Source organism: Stegodyphus dumicola, chromosome 3 (assembly GCF_044657685.1).
Source record: "Stegodyphus dumicola isolate Sdum_Otavi_A_Nest chromosome 3, ASM4465768v1".
NCBI classification, from domain to species: domain Eukaryota; kingdom Metazoa; phylum Arthropoda; class Arachnida; order Araneae; family Eresidae; genus Stegodyphus; species Stegodyphus dumicola.
The window spans coordinates 192,794,255-192,811,321 of NC_140770.1; the positions used below are offsets into that span (position 1 = coordinate 192,794,255).

General features: G+C 30.3%; 1 long non-coding RNA gene across 1 annotated transcript in view; it reads right to left on the reverse strand.

Annotated features, from left to right (window-relative positions):
* LOC146998233 (uncharacterized) overlaps positions 1-17,067 on the reverse strand; it is a 658,297-nt gene that overhangs the window by 401,565 nt on the left and 239,665 nt on the right. The window contains exon 2 of the long non-coding RNA XR_015040043.1: positions 6,268-6,338. This is a non-coding gene — a long non-coding RNA (uncharacterized LOC146998233). The remainder of the gene's footprint in view (positions 1-6,267; positions 6,339-17,067) is intronic.

Consider the following 17,067-nt stretch of genomic DNA (forward strand, 5'->3'; position numbering starts at 1 on the left):
TTTTAGTTCAGTGGAAACGTTTCTGAATATCAAGATTCAACGTAAAGTTTGCTTTGGTTTATTTTATTACGTAAAATCACTCTAGGGCAACCTATTCTAAGGGAAAGGATGCTTCCGTGGAGGACATTCTAAGAGAAACTGACTCGTATAAATGTATACGTAGAGAAAACCATCGCCCATGCAACCAGCCTGTTCGCGGGATTCGAAACGTGATTCAGCGTAAGAAAGTTTAGAATACGGTATTTTATGCATTTTTATTTCAGTTCATGCAAGCAGAAGAACTATCATTGAAACAGTACATGATTTTCTGATTTATTTCAAAAGCAGATCATTTTATCTTGCACAATAAATTTGCATCCATAGCCCTCTAATTTCCTCCCAACAAAAATTGTTTTTTTTTTTTTTTTTTTTTTTTTTTTTTTTTGTTGGAAAATTTGCTAACGAGCTTGCACACCAAATGTATAATTAGTCAGTTGATGAAAATTTTTGAATAAAATATTTATTCGTATTCCAAGAATAATTTTCCAAATTCCGATATAATAAAGCGGATTTTTTAAAATTTGAAATTTGTAAATAATTACGAAAGAAAAATTGCATTATCCCTCGGTAAGTTTAAAAGTAATTCTGCTTTAGCAGCAACTAAATTAAATAAATACTTATTGGATATAAAGTATAACATATGTAAGCAAAATAGAATATCTGAGGAAAACGTATGCATTAGAAGGGGTAACAAAGGTTTTGTGCATGCATAATCAACTCGATTTACATATTTTAGAGAATATAATCTTTCTTTAAAATAATGCTAAATCAAATTAAAAATAAAAACAATAATTTAATTTCAACTTGACATAAGCTCTTAAAACTTTTCTTATATTATCGTACTTATAATGTCTATGCTTTAGAACACATAAAAATATCTATAACCAACTGAATCCGGACGATGCCTTATCTATTCGTTATTTTTAATTTTGTTCCCAGTAAATTACCATTCCATTGCTAGCTGTGCTCACTCATTGATCCACTTCTGCCGAAATTTTAAAGGTCAGATTAAAATAAAAATACTACGTTTGCAATTAGAATTGTTGGAGGAATGAGAAACTTTATACTTTAATTTGAGAACAGAGTATCTGAATCCACATTAAAATTCTGTATGCAAAGAATGGCTGATGAACAAACTAATTTCGCACGTGGGGTATAATTAGAAATTTTATGAAAGAATACTTCTTTACAATTACTTTCCCTTCTTTTATCAATTTAAGATGCTTACCTTGAAGCTTGAATACTTTAATTCTACGCTAAAAATATTAGAACTTCGTCTTCGCCTGCTTGTTAATGAGGCTTCGTTTACTGAAGCTGGGATATTTGAAATTCATTATTGATAACATTATCTCAGAAGGAATGATTTTAAAATTAAAAACTAAAAATTGTTTTAAACATGAGAGAAAAGATTAAAAGATTAAAAGAAACAAAAATTACATTATTTGAATTAATATTAGTTCTCCATATCATCATGTGTACCGGAAAGAACGTCGGACATCTGGTAACCCCAATTGTAATGCAATAAAATCTGAATTTTTCAGCTAAATATTATTTGTCAGTTCTGTAAAAAAATAAAAATAAAAAAGAAAGTTTTTAATTTTAAAATACCTGAAAGCTTTCATATTTTACATTACGCCCAAAGGAGCGTTTTTTTTAGCTAAAGGAGCGTCTGTTACCTTTATTTAGATATTAAAATATATCTTATTATCTTTAATATTTTAGACAGACAGTTTCGCGCGCTGGGGATAAAAATGATTTTTTCGTTCGATGTTGTCATTCCTCGCTTTGTAATCGTTGAATTTGTTAATTAAAAATTCGTTAAAGTTTTACAAAATATGAAATGGATAATAAAACGAATTCGTAATTAAAAATTGGGCGTCCAGGTCTCTGTGTTCGAGTGGAGGATTACGTTATTCAAAATTTGATGGCTCTAGGCTTTCTCGTTTTTTCACAATCCGGGAAACATACATACATTCATGCAGCTTCTCATTATTTAATTTCTTTAAGTATAATGCAGAGAGATAATACTTGGTGAAAAAAATTATGTAAAATGGTCCAGTGTTTAGTGGTTCAACGCAAAATTCCGTTTTGAAATTAATAGTTACCGCGCCTTACGTTTTTAGCGTAGCAAAGATGATAAATAATATATAAACTATATCAATTAACACATATTCTTTTTTTTAATTTTACATAGGTAATAGTTTGCTAGTTTTAAGAATGTATTGTTGACTTTGCATCTTAGTATTTTCAAAATATACTAATTATTTTACCGTAAAGAGTTATTATATATTCAGTGAGATAGAAATCAATCTTTGCAAATTACATAAGGCTTTTAATTACACACAATTTGAGCAGTTTTAAAATTGCATAATTACGTCCGTACCAGATTTGTGCAACTTCTGCCTATTCCGATTATCCTTCCATAACAGGGGATTAGAATACATATCATGTTCACCCATTATAAGGCTTTCGATAAGAGGTTTCAATTAACACATTCATCCCTCGATTAGATGTATTGGCAAGGACTTGATTAGATTTGTAGTCTGCTCTGAATCAAATAGCAATGAGGTCTGATTAATGGGAAGCTTTCTGATTAAGTCAGCTTTATGTATGCCATCTTATATGATTACCTATTACAGCAAGATTTGGGACTGAATGCATGAAGAGGTTGTGTTTCCATGAACAAGCACCCTTGCGAAAGAAAATGGGAATATTATTAAGAAGAAATCAAACAATTTCTCAAATTAATGTATATATAAATCTATTTTCAACGCATTTAGCATTATACTAAAATTTATGCAGGAGACGTAAATAACAATAATATTATATTACTACTAAAAATTCATAAGAAATGATAATATATAATGAAGAGATGTATCATTAAAGTTCTTTGTTATTTGAGGAATGACAGAGATGGTCTATAACCGAGTTTCGACGTGCTCTGGTATATGAGTATTTTGTAATATTTGTAATAAAAGATATAAAAACTATACCATTTGAGATGTATGTGTCGATATGAAATTAAAAGTCTTAGGAATAGTTTAACCATTTTTCCCTAGCTGTTGCATACATACACGCGAATATATTTGTAATGTCTATTTGAGGAGGGGATATATATATTTTGATGAATCTCTGGGTTTCATTATCAAGAAAGTACTTACGTATTAACGCAACCACCTTGGCGCCATTTGGCGATTTGTTACAGATGAAAAAGTAAAAGTTACGTGTTTTGTGCAAACTGGTGGATTTTTTCCTTATGTCCTTTAGAAAGATTCCCAAATTATTGATATTTATTGAAAATCGGTGAACATCATAAATATATGAAAAGATAATATACTTTAGCTATTTAAAATACAAATTTTAATTATTAAATAAGGATTACGTGATACATTAAAAAATAAAACACTTACATTTTTCTTCAAATCTTTATGTAAATTTCCTGCGTGTCTCTTCTCCCGAAATGCACAGCGATCTGTTTTCGCTTAAAAAAACATCAAAGAATTACAGAGATTCGGAGCGGCGTCCAAGGAACCTATTTCTTCGGTTTTTCCTTTAGAAAATTTTTAGCAAAATTCTGTAATCTTGCAGAAATTTTACAGCAGTTTCTTCCATTGCTGGCAAATTCCTCAAACTCATATTTTAAAACTAAGTTTAATGTAAAAAAAGTATCACGATTTGTTTATAAAATCCATTGGAATTTGGAATACAGCAAAAGAAAAAAAAAAGCATTCGAAAATGGCGGCGTTCTTTCACTGAAGGAATTTTATGGACATGGTTGCCAGAAGAAAGGTTATGCGCATGGTTATCAGAGTTTAGAACATTTTGAGAAACTTCTCGCTTTTAACTAAGGCAGTTGCGTTGATACGTAAGTATCCTCAAGAGCGGAAAACTAAATTGTTTTGAAGAAAATTGCAAGAGTGCTAAAATTGCAATATATTAATGATTAAAAGCGGTTGTAACGTCCCCAGATTTATTTTGAAACTGAAAAAGAGATTTCAAATTTATAGCCCACTTGTTTTATCTTATACTACTTATTTTGAATTGAATAAATTAAAACAGCTATAACACCCATTTTCAACTCAGAATCGAATAGAAAAGACAATTATAAACATACGGGATTTGAGTTTTATTGCTGCGCTATTTCTGTATGAGTCTATTCTCGACCTATTCCATAGGTCAAATACAATAGAGAGAATAACATGCGATATAAAATAATAAAGTTATCAAAACAAAAAAACTCAATATTCATAGTTAAGCATACCGAAAATAAGAAATAAATCCATTTGCTCAAAATTAACCTGAATTTATAAATTTTTATGGCATTGAGATAAGAAGCCGGTAAAATATTTATATACGTTTGCAGATTTAAAATAACCTTGTATTCTTTAAATGTTTCAAAAACTGCCTGAGTTTATAAAGAAAGCGGTTTCCTTTCTGAAATTCATCAAAATGAAGCAATTATAAACATTTTTTATTTCTTCCGAAGTATTTCTTTGAAACCATGATTTATTGCAGTTCGAAAAAAAACCTACTTAAGTAATCAAAACTAGAAAACGAATGAAATTGATCTGAACTCTCGTAACAAATACAACACCATTTGAGAAAGTTTAAATAAAAACGTTTAAAACATAAAACACGTCTTGACTAGATGTGTTTATTATAAAAAGCAAAATAAAATATTAAGGAAAGATAAAAGTAACTTTATTAAACTCAGAATCTAAAAACTAGAAAGATTCTTAGATTCCTAGAATATAGTTTCAAGGTTTCTAGATAGGTAAAATTTACATATCCTTTTTTTTTGTCTTTAGAAGCAGAAGACATGAACTCAAAATAAAATATTTCATAATATATGTTTCTAGGAAAGGCCTAATTTCAATGCATAACATAGTAATGCCTAGCATTAAAGCTTCACATTGTATAATTTAATATTAGTATTAGAGGAATTGTTAGCAGAAAGAGCAGGTGTATTTTTCTTTTTTTTTTTTTTTTGTAAAATATTTTTATCTTTCAAGATTAGAAATGTAGATTGCATTTTCTGAAATGTAATGTTGCAAATTGCGATCCACTATCGATAATTTTAGATTGATTAATAAATATATATATCTCTAATTTTCTATCTTCCTTACATTTTCTGTTACCTATTTTGTCTTTAAAAAGCAGTGTTTTTACTCTGACGTTTGTTACTACCTAGTGTAATTAGATAGTACACATATCAGAAGGTAATAGAAGTTAATAAATTTATGGTGAAATCAACACATTCGCGAGATAAATCTTTTTTTCAACATATGTATATATTATAAATTAAAGAACTAATTTGTTTTTTATTCTCAGCAACACTCTAAATTTTAGTTCACATATGAAACCATTTGAAAAACTCGAATTGGCATAAACATAATTGCAGTTTAATACAGAATGAATTAACACAAGAAGAAATAATTAAAAACAAAACATATTAAAACAAAACAGAACACATTAAAATTAGTAAAAAATTAACAAAAATAGATAAACTTTTTACACAAATGCATAATATATTTTTACTCTAGCTACATTTGTCATTGTCTTTTTATTTTATTTCTTGCTTTCTTATTGATTTGATACTATATTAATATTAGACGATCGCTTATTTTCTGCTTTTTATTTCTATTTTGTCATCCTGTTTATGTCCTTTTGTCTTAATTTATTGCTCAGTGTTTCTTGTCAACAACTGAATACGAGATAATGCTAGCATGACGCCGCTTTCTTGTGGAACGTGAGACCATGTGATCCCATTCGATTGCCTGCCAGGTAAACAAGAAATGGACCTGACAGGAAACTCAATACTAATGAAGAAATGAAGTAAGCCAAATACCCTTATATATAACTTCATTTATCTCAAAACATTTTTCCGGAAGTCTACAACCTTTCACTCTGACAATATGAAATACCGTAACTATACCTGATTTAAGAATAGTAGTGTAATAACTTTGATGAAGGTTAAAAAAAAAACACTAGGTTGTCTTGTTTTTGTTCAAATGAAAGTTTCCTTGCCTCTGGTTTACTGATGTTGCTCAAATAAAACTTGAATTGTAAAAGACAAACATATAACCATGCATCAAAGACAAAGTAAAAGCACAAAGTTACATTTAATTTTTTTTTTTATGCAAATACGAAGTTTCGCAATTCAGACTTAAGCTTAATGTACAATGCAAACATCAACTGTTTAACCAAACTTAAATGTGCATTATTTACCTATTTGCAGAATGATGAGAAGTCACCTGAATATTCTAGGAAGATATTATTTATAGGAAACGAACAAGGACCTGTAAAAATAAAGCAGAAATTAGCAAAAATAAAATTAATTAATAAAAAATAAAATATTACTTTTAGCGCAAAATGTATCAGAGTAAGGAGCTGACAAGAAAACCTATTACTTTTTCTGGATAATTTTCTTAACACATTCTTAGGTTAGGTTATTTGAATATGGCGGAGCGCATGAGGGCTATCTGCTAACTTAACCGATGTATAAATTCTCAATGACATTTATTATTTATTCCTAATGATATGTATTTATTTGTTCAAACATATGAAAAACTTGACAAATATTTATTAACTTGGTTAAATGAGATATAAATTTTAAATAAGAAACAGAAAATACAAGTTCTTATGACTGAAAAGTAGTTCATAAAGTATTTAAATGATTAGCTTTTTTTAAATTTTAATTATCGCGATACCATTATAGGAATTTTCACAATGATTCTAGCCGAGCTCAAAACTTCTCACTCAATCAGTTACTCGTAATTCTAACATAATCATTGAGCCTAAATATAAGAACATGAAACAACATAACAAAGAAAAGATTTGCTTTCGACATAAAAGAGAAAATTATTCTGCATAATGAATTATGCAGAATAACACATGAAATCGTGTTATAACGAACACGATTCTCTAAATATAAATTGATATGTTTAACACGCTGGAAAAATCTGTCTCTGATTTAATAACGCTTCTGCTTACGGTTTAAAAGATAAATTGGAGACTACAATTTGCGGCGAAACAATTCTAAATAAACAAATACTAATATATATGTAAAATTGATTTCTAAACAGCTTGCTCTTGATTTATTAGTGCGCGGTTAAGAAATTAAGTTCATTTGCAAAAGTGTTCGCACAGTTTCACCTTTCAACGAAAATAATGAATAAATACAACGAAATCTAAGCAATACATTGTCAGTAAGGTTTAATTATATTAATTATTTACGGCTAGGCTGTCGAGGGCTATCTTCATAAGAGAAAGAACATTTTGGCACAGAATAACGTACAACATTAACAAGAACTAGTTCGAAGGTAACCTCATTATTATTTACGCATTATTACCTTATAACCATGAAAGCATTTAAACAACCAGAACCTATTGCTGCGAGAGTAAGTTAAAAGCGTTTTCCAGTTTATGCTACACAGACATTAATGTTTCAGACGGAGTAGTAAAATGAATTCAACATGCCTTAGCATCTCGATACGAGATGTTATATTCTTTCAAGTAAATAAGTGCAACTATTCCGCTATCAACTTATTTCCCAAAACAAATATTTGATTAATTTATGTTTAATGTGCAATATCATCTGAAAAGTAAAACATCGGATTTTAAGTCTATGTGCTATTTCTATATTGTGGTTAGTTTTTGAAAGAGAACAAATTAACGCAGTGATCACTTTCCAATAGAATACTTAGTTTTCCAATAGAATACTTACTTCTGAATTATAGGAGAAAACAATAAATCACAAAGAGAAACATACTATATTTTAAATTTTTTTGTTCGTATGATTTAGGAAAAATTCACTAAAATGCTCCCATAATATACAAGTTCAAAGTACAATTACTAAATTAAAACACATGCTCAACACATAACAAGGAAAAGAGAAAGACACATTTCACCGCACTGCAGTCGTCTATGAATCCAAATGCTGGGCAGCAACAATTTTTCATAACGAAAATTTCAGCTGCCTCCAACTATTACATGCATAATAAAACACCATATTTTCATTTGTTCTTATTTAATATACTATTTATAAATATTCTTACAAAGAACAAAATATTCGAATTATTTATTCATCGTTTTAACATCCCTTTTATAAATTAATTCCTTTTCCATAAACAGTAAAATCAGTAAATAATTCTTATATAGTATTTTTAAAAACATTTATAATAACGTGAATTTATCATCCTAAAATTTTCTTTCTCTTAAAGCAGTCGATTTATCTAAGATGTTTAAGACTGTTTTCTCTTTTATTTTAATCTATTCCAAATGTTAAAAATAATTAAGTTGCGATAAGCGAATTGCATAATCAGTGGCTTAGTTAGAATTTAAGCCACCGGGGACGATCCCTGAATTTCCACCCCTTGCAATCCACAAGCAAATATCGGACAACTGTCAAAATAAATATAGAAAAATAAATTAAAAGTTTTGTGTGTTTATTTTTGAAGTGAAACTCTAATTGTAATTTTTGAAAGTTACATTAGTATTTTGTTTCCATTTTTGTTCCAAAAACCATGACACTGGAGAGTTTGCTATAATATTATCAATATTTGAAACTTTTTTCTGAATATTATATTTTAGGAAAATCTGGGTAATTCCAAACGACAGGCCTTTAACTTCTCTGTCTTGTTTCCTCTCACAATAATAGAAATGAGAGTACAAAATAATTTTTTCTTAACGAAAAATTCTTCATTATTAATATCATCTTGATAATAATTTTGCCCTATATTCGTATTTTTTATTCAAACGCTCCGATGGGTTAAAGAAATTATAAGATTCAGTAGCTTTCTAAAATCTCATAGTAATTTCTTTAAACACTACATCTAGTGTAAAATCAGGATTTTAGTTTAACAGTTTAATTCCATATGATTACACAGAATCTCGTTTTTCTGCACATGTTTCTTCACCCACATGACTTTCTTTAATATGTTTCAGGCGAGTAGTACTACAATCAAGACTAAGTCGCCGGGACGTCCCCCACCCCCGTTAAGCAGCTTTATTTTGGACAGTGTCCACACATCTCTGTTAAATCGTCGAGTTAGCTGATTAAATAAATTTGAAACATAAATATCTGACTCTTTGCAGACTAACAACAAACGTCTTTTAAATTCCCAAATTTGCTGATTGACAACTAACAACTATTATACTCTTTGCCGAGAGACAACACATGGCTTTAAAATTGTCCGTTGTGTTAATCAAAAGTCATTAAATTATCCAAAATTCGCATAAATTATCAAAAAGAAAATAGGAAACAAATTAGAAATTTAAAATCCTTGCTTCGAGACTCATGTGCTCGGGTTAAGTACTATGTATGTTTAAAATTTAGTGAATCTGTATGCCGCAATTTTATAGCAATGCTGAGAACATGCATGCATACATACATATTATTAATTATTTAGTAATAATGCATGTCTGAAATTTATTCGTTTAGAAAATTGCGCAGAGCTTAACAGAGGGACTAATATTGCATATTAAAAGGTATTAAATCTACTTCTAGAATTTTAATATGCAAACTCATTTTAAAAGGACTTCGGCTTTTGCCACTATTACTAAAGATATCGTAGGGTACATTATAATCCAGATATCGTATAGATAATTAGAGATCCAGATATCGCAGAGATAAGAGAGTTCGCCACTATGATATACTAATTATATCAGCCGGGTGTGGTCAAAAAAGTAATGATCGTAGGGTACATCTATTTTTTTCAGTTGTTACAATTTTAAAATATTCACATTTCTAAAAATGTATCAAGATCATTTTAATTTCATCTGTTACTAACTAATTAGAAGGTAAAGAGGACATTCATCACCTTGGTAATTCAAATTTATATTTACTAGTGTTCTAAGAAAAATTAAAAAGAAAGGTTTTGCTTTAAATACACAAGTATGGTATTAAGTAATGAAATTAAATATGAATTGGCCTGCTCATTAGCCTCTTCCAAAGAAGCGATCTCAAACTGGCTTTTGTCGGAACAATTTTATGTGGTCTTCTATCGCATTTCCCATAAATAAATTATCATCATGGTAACATTATTTATTATGACAAGAATCTGAAGAAAGATTTAACATTTAATGATTTTATATCCAGTTTTACATTATTTCAATTATCATAAAAATTAATGTGAGTTACAGCCCAAAAAAGGTATTCAAATTGAGCTAATTAATGTAATCAGTAGTATAAATCTTATTCAAAGATTTGAAGATACAGCTCTGAATAAAATTTTACGTACTCATAAAAAGATAAATACTCTCTAAAACTTTTGAAATAAGAATAATCTCTTTGTTAAAGAACGCATATATATTTGAACAATTTATTTTCACAGCTGAAAATTAATAAGTCTGAAATAAAGAATCAGGCTGTGAATGAGCATTTGTAATTCGTTTTAAAGATACTTTCTAATAATGTTTCTAATAAGTTGAAATTTATCGAAACTGAAGCCCCATGATATTTGAAATGAGTAGTAAGAAATAAATACCGTATTTACGCGAATCTAATGCGCATCGTTTTTGGCCAAATGTAGTATTCAAAATTGGGGTGCGCATTAGATTCGAGTGCAAAGTTCGCCGATGACGTCAACCAAATTTCTCGACCACATTTACCGTTACATTTATCGTTGACATATTATTGCATAGAGGATACAAACTGCAGAGTACGTCGTCACGAAATGGAGGGCAAACAGAGAAGAATGTCATATGACGCTACTTTCAAACGTAAAGTAATTCTTTATGCTGAAAAAAATGGCAATAGAAAGGCAGGGAGAGAGTTCAACGTAGCTGAGAGCAATGTTCGCTTGTGGCGGCAACAGAAATTGGCACTGTTTGCAACTAAAGCTAGTAGAAAGAAATTCACTGGCCCTCGCAAAGGAAGACACCCTAAAATTGAAAAAAAAGTTTTGGAATTTGTACGTGAAAGGAGGAAGAATGGACAACCTGTGACTAGTGACACCATAAGAAATAAAGCAAAAGAGGAGGCTGAAGTTCTTGGAATACCGAAACAAGAGTTTAAGGCTAGCCATGGATGGGTGGATCGGTTTATGAAGCGGATGGGTTTATCTCTAAGACGCCGTACAACAATATGCCAAAAGCTTCCTCCAGATTTTGAGGGAAAACTACTAACATTTCAGCGGTATGTCATCACACTTCGGAAGGAAAAGAATTTTTCAATGGGGCAAATTGGCAACGCTGACGAGACGGCAATTTGGTTTGATATGCCTCGTAACTAAACCACTACGGAGAAGGGGACTAAGGAAGTTATCATCAAAACTTCGGGATGTGAAAAATAACGCGTAACAGTGATGCTGGCAATAACAGCAGACGGGTGCAAACTTCCCCCTTTCTTAATCTTCAAACGGAAAACATGCCCTAAAACGCCTAAGAGTGAAACGCTGTTCCCAGATGATGTCCTGATTCGAAACCAAGAGAAGGGGTGGATGACGGAATCATTAGTGCTTGATTGGCTCCGAAATGGATGGAAACGCCGTCCCGGTGGGCTCTCTAATCCACCATCAATGCTTTTTCTAGACGCATTTCGTGGTCATCTCACCGACGACGTAAAAAAGAAGATGCGTAGCCTTGGCAGTGATCTTGTTATCATTCCTGGAGGGATGACGTCTGTGTTACAACCCCTGGACGTTAGTATAAATAAAACTTTTAAGGGGTACGTTCAGGCGGAGTACGAAAAATGGTTTTGTGAGCCAAACCGTTTATTGACCCCGACAGGAAAAATTAAGCGTGCTGCACCGCACATTGTTGCACACTGGGTTTCTGCTGCCTGGAAAAGCATCGAAGCACCAATGATTGTGAAATCTTTCAAGAAATGCTGCATTTCAAATTCATTGAATGACAGTGACAATGACGTGGCAGTGGAACGCCGAGGATGACGATGACGATGATAAAGAAAGAAGAAATGAATCTGCTTCTGACGAAGAGAGCTGCGAGGATTCCAGTCATGAAAACATTAGTGAATAAAGACGTTTACTATTAATCCCTGATTGTAGAAACTGTTAGCTAGATAGATATGTTACGATTTATTTTATGTTCATATTTTACGATAGGTACCGTATATACGGTAGTGCTAATTAACAATGATTGATTCACATGACAATAGCCCACTAATAGGTTAATTCTATTAGTGGGCTATTGTCACTAATAGAATACTGCTACTTTATGTATAAATCCATTGTTGTATAAAATATGGTATCTAAATTTAAATAAAATTATCATACCATTAATTCATAGTTTATATACAAATCCATTGTTGTATAAAATAAGATTCAATAAATTCCTCATATCATTGATGTGCATTACATTCGCCGACAAAATTTTTTTATTATTTAAAGTTTTAAAATGGGGATGCGCATTAGATTCGATGGCGCTTTAGATTCGCATAAATACGGTAAGTCTTTAAAATTATTTATTTGCAAATAAATAAATATTTTCCTAAATAATTCAAAGAAAAATGAATGAATAAAAGAAAGATGACTAGAAATTACAGAAAACATGCGGACTATGATTTATGTTTATACTTTATAACAGATAATGTTTTTAGATATTTTGAATTTTTGACGTTTTTTTGGAATTCATTACAAGTCTATTATATAATACATATACAAAAATGCAAAATATTTAAAAATAACTGTTCCTTAAATACACAGTCAGTATAATTCAGCAGGATATATTCTTTAAAGTCACTAAGCTAATTTATAAGTAATGATAAAAATGCGTCTAAAACTAAATTAACTAGCGTTCGTTAAATTTATAACAAAGATATTTTTCATATATTTCTAACGGATTTCATATACAAGTTACAGTTAAAGGTTGTATACTCCTGTGAATAATTATTCAAAAACAGACAAATGAGACAAAATTAATTTCCTATAAGAAGACAGTAAAAAATAATTCTTAAAAAATTACTGTGATGTGTGATTTAATATTTTAAAAATCTTTTTGTAGAATAAGCTAAGTTAATAATGTCTGAATGCATATGTCTCATTAATATTTAAGTCTTTTTAAAATATTATAAAAGCTGCCCAAACTTTATATCTTAATTAATGAATAGTATTTTTCTAATGCAAGAAACTTCTTATATTTTTCCCATTATTACATATTTATTATGCTCATCGACTTTAATTTTTGTGATATTTTGAATACGTATTAGTAAAACCTTATTAATTCATAACAGTAGCTATTTTAGACCAGAAGGATTTAAATGAAGTATTAAAAACCAACTCATATTAAATCAGGCATCCTATGAATAACAAAAATTTTAATGCAAATATTTTTGCAGTAAGTAAAAACTTTCTATTGACGTAAATCATTATTCCCTTTGCGGATATAAGTGTATAATGCCATAATTTAATGCGTAGTCGTGATGACAATATGGCAAGACGGGAATAAAATGTTGATAACGAACCAAGTTCAACTAATTACTATCTCTATTTCTAGTCACAATAGAATAATTTTTCGTAGACAATATACCTTTTGTCCATAAACAATTATAACAATTTCTAGTATACACAAGTTAACGAGGGGGCATCATTTTAGACGCACAAGCAGAGCAGCCGGTACAGGTTAGCCAGTCGCGAAGCTACGAAAAGAATGACATAATTTCATGCGAGCTGTATTTACACCGAAGTAGATGGAATTGTACAGATAAGCTATGATTGGTTTACTTTTAGTTAACTTTTCCAAGCTATGTTATATAACATGGAAAGATCTCGAATTTGGGAGAACACATGAATTTAGGAGGAGAGCATAACATCTAATATAGTTATTTTGAGGTCGCCAATTATTTCTTAAATCAGCTATCGTATTTCGTTATATCTTACACACACACATTTATATTATATATATTAACATATATATATTAACAAAAATGTATATACGTAAAAGAGCAAATTTAAAGTTAAAATAATGTTCAAACAAAATAATGTTTGCACATTATTTTAACTTTAAATTTGCTTTTTTACGTATGTACATTTTTGTTAAAATTTTAATTTCATTCCTTGCAGCAACGGCGCAAAGAATTAGTTAAATTTGTATTTATTCAATGCATTTATTCAATATATATATATATATATATATTTATATATCAAAATTCTAACTTGAATTTGCAATAAACTCTTAACTCATTTTAAATTGGTTATTTCCGTTTTGCATCCTAAAGATCGCAGCTTCTAAAAATAAATCATCTAGATCTGGACTACGTAAGTCAAAATTAACCCCTGTCATTTGATTTTGTACCAGGCATTTATATTACGCTTAAATCAGTAATAATATTAAAGTATACATACTAAAACGTTTGTAAACCAATGCAATTATGTGCTTTTTTTTTCCTAGGTATATCAAACTTGTTTGGAGCACTACGAAGTAAGAACTTGCATCTATATTTTATCTCTTGGTCACTATGGCAAAGGTAAATAAGCTTAATATAGGATCAAGTAAGAAGACGACTTTTTCTTCAAATTTAAAGTCGCTTTGCTACGATGAAACATTATTTTTCATGAACTTCACGTCTGTCCATGCGAGAAAATTAATTTTATTTTTCAAAAGATAAGTTCCCAGGAATTTTTGCCATTTGCCTTTGACCCCTAAAAAATGTATTTTTTGATAGGTTATCCAATTAGAATTCGAAGTATGATATCTTATATAATCGTCTTCAAACCTGGTCCTGCTTCAGCAGTTTTACCCGTTAAAGTAGTCTGTCCCATTATTAGATATTATGGATTACATACTAAGAGATATTATGAATTAACTATTTGATGAGCACTATACATATTGTTACGTTCTACGAGTTCGTGGAGTTGGAGCGATTGAAGGCAACACTTGACGAAGAATTAAAACACAATTTATTTAGATAGTATTACTCAGAAAAGTTCCAAAATCACATTTACAGTTGTCGAAAGCTACGACAAACTCCCTGAAACAATCAGCAACACAGCCTTCAGGCTATCAGGCTATAGCGGTGCAGACAGCTTCAAGGCAAAACACTCTCGGAGCTCAACACACTCAAGATAAAACTTGACGATACACTCGACGACACACTGACGATACAGTAGCACTTCCGCGTAGGGGAGGTTTATATAGCTTTTGGCCTGTCTTGGAGAACATTCTGGGCAAAACCGGTAAGAATTCGTTCTAGAATGTTCTCCATCCGTCTATGCCATATCAGTAATTGTGTCGCTAAATGGGCGATTTCTTACTAAATCTGGCACCCTTGCCTTTCCTTGCCATTTTCTGGCAACCCTAACCCACTTTGGGGTAAAGCTATATTACCGCAGCTAAGCATTTCGTAACAATATCATCAGATCTTTGCATCAGAACCTCCAGCCAGCATTTAGACTGACACTTAAAACATTGACTAGACAAAGAGGCAAACATGTATCTTTTACTATTTTGTAAAGGAAGAATATATGTAGTTTAGAAAATAATAAATATTTCTGCCTTCTCACATCCCTTTCATTAGTTTTACACTTTCTGCCACATTTTCTAAGCGGATCATGTAGATATATTTCGTTATTTTGTCTACATGTAATCTTCAGATAATATAATTACCTTAGTGAAACAATTTTTTTATCCATAACCAAAGCAAAAGTGCTTTAGTTTTTATCAAGTTGGGAATTAAAAGAAATAACGACAAGTAATGGGGGAAAATGAGTGTAACAGTTAAAAGTCTGCAAATGTATTGTGAAATTTTAGAGAAAGCTACCATGCAATTATAAAACCTAAAGAAGTATAAAAGTACCTACTTAAGTGTACCAAAGCATAATTAACAAAATTTGTTTTCAATACTCTGTTTTTAGCAAAATGTAGCAGAAATAGCTTATTTTAAGTACATAGAGACATGAAACTAAAAATTATGCACAAAAGCATCCTGCAAATTCATGACCAAAAAAAAATCGTAATTGCATGTTACCTATAAAAATGTAAACTAATTTCTTGAAATAACTTTTTAAGCTCTATATTTAAAATTATCACGGAGATTCTAAAGTGAAGGCATCATTAATTTATGTGTCAACATTTTCACTCTCGTGAGTATTTCGTAACATTTAGACAGTATTGAGAAATCAACATTGTAGCTATAGTAATTTCACAAGTTTTGTGAGTTCTTGCTTAAGTAATTTATTTAATTTATCAGTTCTTTTCCCAATAACGTCTATTTGACAGTAATTATAGAATCCAAAAGTATGAAACAGAAGCATATTATACCACTTGAGAGTAATTTACGATATTTAACTCTGATCACTCACTCTCTTTTCTATTTTGGTCAATGACAGCTACTTCCTTTTTAAACAATGAAGTGATGATTCCTACACTGCGCTCTATTGTAAGTAATGTAGCAGATACGTTTGAATCATTAAAATTTACATCACTTACAAAATTTCACTTCGTCATATGCGTCGTTTATCAAAATGGATTCCTCAATGTGGGTTTCTAGACAATTTCCTTTCTCTGTTTTAATGAACATTTCCTTTTTACTGAGTCAGAGTTTTGTAAATGTTTTGAGCAATAGCATATTGCATCCTTTCTCGCATTCTCGTGACGCTGAGATTTTCTTTCTTAACTACTTTGCTAGTCCTGTCAGGAAAGATGAGTAGCATCAAAAATTGAAGTTAATGGAATGGCAACACGGCAAGTTCCTTTTCCGACATGAGTGAAAGATGAGGCCTACGCAAGATTTGTTCAGTACACAAATGAGATATCTTTCTGCAATAAATCACTTCACAAAGGAGAATCAGACATTCTCTTTCTGAACTGTTTCTCTAAAACAGCATTGTCTAATCTTTATTCTATATGCTACTATATTTTACAAAGGAATGCATTTAGAATTTAATGATAATTTTCTATTTTAAACGCCTTTTAAAGTAATAATAATAATAATAATAATAATAATAATAATAATAATAATTTAAGAAATAAAAAAATCATATGCAAGTTTTTTAATAATTAACTTTTTTATATTCTTTAATAAAACACAACAAAATAAAATAAGTCTGAATCTTAGAATGTGCACTATTC